General features: G+C 35.3%; 1 pseudogene; it reads right to left on the bottom strand.

Moving 5' to 3' along the window:
- Positions 1-753: 753 nt before the first annotated feature.
- On the bottom strand, positions 754-1944 carry LOC143639235 (heterogeneous nuclear ribonucleoprotein K pseudogene; annotated as a pseudogene).
- Positions 1945-4726: the final 2782 nt, after the last annotated feature.

Genomic DNA, 4726 nt, shown 5'->3' with positions numbered 1-4726 from the left:
TAAAGCTGTAGTAATCAGAGTGGTATGGTTTTCACATAAAAAAGACTTATAGAACAATTAAATGGAATACAGAACTTAGAAGTAAACCTATGTACCTCAAAATCAAGTGATTATTTTTTTTGACAAAGGCTGTAAGAATACAATGGAGAAAGCATAGATTTCTTGTTTTCTTTTGGTTCACTAAACTTATTTTTAAAATCATAAAATGTTTCTTACAAAATAGTATTACATTCTGCACACTTCTCTGAACAGATGCCAGGGATAGTGGACTGCTGTTACTTTCCTCCCTGTCCCATCCCACGAAATGTTTACAGTGAACACAAATCCAGGTGGGGGATATTAATAATTACATGGGGGGATATTTTTAAACCACCAACAATGAACTAAAAATAAAAATCACTCATTCCGCTGATATTTCAAAATGTCAACATTAGTTTTTGCATGCCCTTTTCCCCCCAAGCCTGTTTGTAAGGAGCTAAAACATTATATCTGGTGAATAGCAAAGATCTCACTGCACCTCAAATGTAGAACACCTATGAAGCAGAGGAATGTTGGCTTTTTCAACAGAAGCATATTTTTAAAAAAATATTTAGGACTCCTTCAATTCTTTACTATTTTTAAAATATTTTTATAGTTGTAGATTGACAGAATGCCTTTATTTGTTTGGCTTTTTAGGCGGTGGTAAGGATCGAACATATGCTAGGCAAGCACTCTGCTACTGAGCTATAACTCTAGCCCAATTCTTCACTAGTTTTAGAAAAACTTTCCATGATACTGCTTCACATTGTTTTGCAGCAAATACTGTGCATTCTGTATCTGGTCCTGTTTTCATGTGATGGTGATTATCTGATCTTTGGATCCTTCTAAAGGCTCATCAATTTTGATCAAGATTCCCAACTCATGATGGATTTGCTTTATCAGCTGACACCCTCTGCCAATAATAGACTCAGCCAAATATTTGGTAATAGTTAGTTGTGTTGTAATAATAGGTCCACCAAGATCACCATATGAGCCACAATTCCCTGCATAGGAATAATAATATCCAGAGCCACTCTGTGATTCATAAACCATCTGCCATTCTAATGGAGTCTATGTATCACAGAGTCCCAAGTTTCGTAAGCACCAAAACCAACGATGCCATCATAGAGGTCTCCAGGTCTTCCTCTTCTGTCATAGAACATTAGTTCTCCTCCTCTAGATGGTGGAGGAAGAAGATTCTGAGCTCTACTACCACCCTAGCCACCTCAACCAGGAGGAGGAGGTGGTGGTTTGTGACAAGGGCTTATATCATCATAATCTCTTCTAAAGGCATGGGAAGCCCTTCCATCATAAAAATTGGTATCATAAAGCTATGCACAGCCTTTGATGGGAGACTCAGATATAAGATCAAGCATGATCTTTATCCACTCTACCACCCTATCAGGCTTTCCTCCAAAGAACAACTCTGTCAGTGGAATGAGGGCAGCATTCCTAAAAATGCTGGATTATTGTCTGAGTGGTCTCTCAAAGTTCTTTGATTTTAGCAGCTTTGACCCCAGTGATTCCATCCTGCCAGACTCTGATGAACAACAGTCTCAACTCACAGTCAAAGTAGCTTCCTTTATAGTATTGGTACTCTTCCAAGGTAGGTATAATTTTCTTCAGGAGTTCTCCAATTGTTTCCATATAAGCACTGATACTCAATATGCACTCAGGGCCACTGCTGTATGGGACTAAAACACCAACATTGTAGTCAGACCAGAGAGCCTTAATATTCATACCTCCTTTCCCAGTCACTGCCCCAGCAGTCTTTCTCTGAAGCAGAATTTGTAATTCAACCATCTCATTACTGGTTTTACATCTTTTAAATGCTTACTCCTCTTTCATATCTTCTGCAGAGCACTTACCAAATTCACCATTGGTGTTGGTGTTAGGGAAGGTTTCCTCTGGATGTTCAGTTTCCATTTTTTTTTTTTGTATTAAATGGATACACCAATCCAGATCGGACAGGAAATGGCAGTCCATCTAATGATGACTATATGCTACCCAGGATAGTTTTCAATAAATGTCACTGGGATAATTAGACATCCACATAACAAAAGTACAAAGCTATACTCCTATAGTTCATCAGTTACAAAACTCAAATCAAAATGGTTTGAGGACTTAAATATAAGGCCTAAAACTTTGAAACTATTTGAAGGAAACACAGTGGAAACACTTCAGGATATTGGAAGGAGCTCTTGGGGGAATAAAACCCCAAAATACAGTGAACAAAAGCAAAATAGAATACACTCAGTGCCATGAATTTTCCTCTAAGGACTGCCTTCATAGTGTTGCAGAGATTTTTATAGGTTGTGTTATTACTCTCATTTAACTCTAAGTATTTTTTTTAATTTCATCTCTGATTTCTTCTGCTATCCATTGGCTATTCAATAATATATTATTTAATCCCCAGGTTTAGAACACCTTCTATTTTTTATTTTATCATTGATTTGTAATTTTATTATGATCTGAGAAAATGCAAGGATTATCTCTGTTTTTTTTGTATTTGTGAACAGTTATTTGTGGCCTAGGCTATAGTCTATTTTAGAGAAGGATCTGTGTGCCACTGAGAAGAAAGTATATTCAGTTATGGATGGATGAAATATTCTTTATATTTCTGTTAAGTCAAAATTATTAATTGTCCTTTTTTGTTCTGTAGTTTCTTTATTTAGTTTTTGTTTGGAAGATCTATTGAGTGGTGAGAGGGGTATGTTAAAGTCACCCAGTGTTATTGTGTTGTGGTCTATTTGATTCTTGAAATTGTGAAGGGTTTGTTTGATATATGCAGGTGCTCCATTATTTGAGGCATAAATATTTAAGATTGTTATGTCTTATTGATGTATTGTTCCCTTAACCAGTATGAAATGGTCTTCTTGATCCCTCCTGATTGATCTTTTGCTTGAAGTCCACTTCAAGAAAACACAAGTGAGGATAGGGACCCATCCTTTTGAAAGTTCTCACCATAAAAATATAATAAATGTTTGAGGAGATAAATATCTCTAACTGGATTTAAACATTATGCAATGTATATATCTATGGAAATATACCCCATTAATATGTGCACTCTTTGTTTATGTGCCACTTAAAAATAGATTATAAAAATTTATTTAAAAATATAAGTGAACATGGGTTTGGGGTTGTGGCTCAGTGTGGAGTGCTTGCCTAGCATGTGTGAGGCACTGGGTTCGATCTTCAATATCACATATAAACAAGTAAATGAATGAAGGTCCATCAATAACTAACAAAATTTTTTAAAAATGCAAGTGAACATCTTGAAGTGTAAAAGTGATCAAAATATATGCATGCATTAATATGCCACAATGATTCCCAATATTCTGTATAATTTATATGTAACAAGAAATAATTATTTAAAAAATAGAAGTCAATTTCCAAACATCTATTGAGGATAAACCATGTAAAATTCAATGATAATAAGAATAACAAAACATAAATCCTACCTTCCAGGAAGTCATAATTTAGTTGTGGACTTAGCCAAATATATGAGAATTTCTGTAAATCCTCTACTTTATAAAAATGAAAGGTAATAAGATTGTTATAAAGCTATATTTAAACAAGTACCAAGTGTGTGATATATTTTCAAAAGTATAGGTTCAGCTTGATACAGAGGCATATGCCTCAAATCCCAGAGTCTTGAGAGGTTGAGTCAAGATAGCATGTTCAAGGGGCCACTTCGGCAACTTAGTGAGACCATGTGTCAAAATAAAAATAAAGGTCTGAGGGTGTAGCTCAGTTGTAAAGTGCCTTTGGATTCAATCCTCAAAACAAAGTACAACACACCCTAGAGATTCAGAGGAATGGGAAAACACTGGTTCTGGTGTTGCCTGAGGTGGTATCATGAAATAGTGAGGAATGACACAATGGCATGGGGAAAATTTCTATATGGGGAAGAAAATAAAAATCTAAGGAACTTGGATGAGTTTCTTCTTAGAAAATCTTAGATTTTTTCTTTACATACATGGCATAAATCCTGCATAAACATTGAAACATTAGTGTGATTATTAATTTTGGATGATTATATTCCTTTTCATATGTATTAACCAGCTTATCTGTTGTGACATAGCAATACATTTTTAAATTTTTAATTATGTTGTCGACATAAAAAAATCAGAAAGCATAGAGAGCAGATGTGTATTCCACAGGATCTAAAGATTAATCTATCCTCCATTGCACCCACTTAGTTTCAGGCAGGAAGAAACACTTGCTAATGAGTCAGATGATTACCAGCTTTGAGTTTATTTAGAGGAATTCCATGTGTGAGGGTGGACTTGGAGTGAGTACACTCAAAGATGGAAATGTGAATGTCACCCTTTCAACATCATTAAAATAAAGACGTGCTGACAGCACTTCGCAAGACTGAGGTTCATCAATTGTTACTGTTTTAAAGTGCAGCTTCAATCTAGATGCTCTCCTAACAGGGACTAATCTTATAGGTGTTGTTCAGCTGCCCACACAGCAGAGGTATATACTATAAAAAGCCAAAATTGAAATAATGCCATGTATTGGAAAGTCTATGACAGGAATTCTACTGCCATCAAGAGCATATTTTCTTCATAGCAGGTTAAATGTATCTCTAATTCAATTTATGAAATGCTAAATCTTTGTTGAAGAAATAGCCATACCAGCTCCCCAAAGCACTATGAAGTACTCTCTCTGCACCAAATTGCAATTTATTTCACAATAACTA

This window comes from Callospermophilus lateralis, chromosome X (genome assembly GCF_048772815.1).
Source record: "Callospermophilus lateralis isolate mCalLat2 chromosome X, mCalLat2.hap1, whole genome shotgun sequence".
In the NCBI taxonomy this organism is placed as follows: Eukaryota; Metazoa; Chordata; class Mammalia; order Rodentia; family Sciuridae; genus Callospermophilus; species Callospermophilus lateralis.
This window is presented reverse-complemented; position numbering and strand designations above follow the sequence as displayed.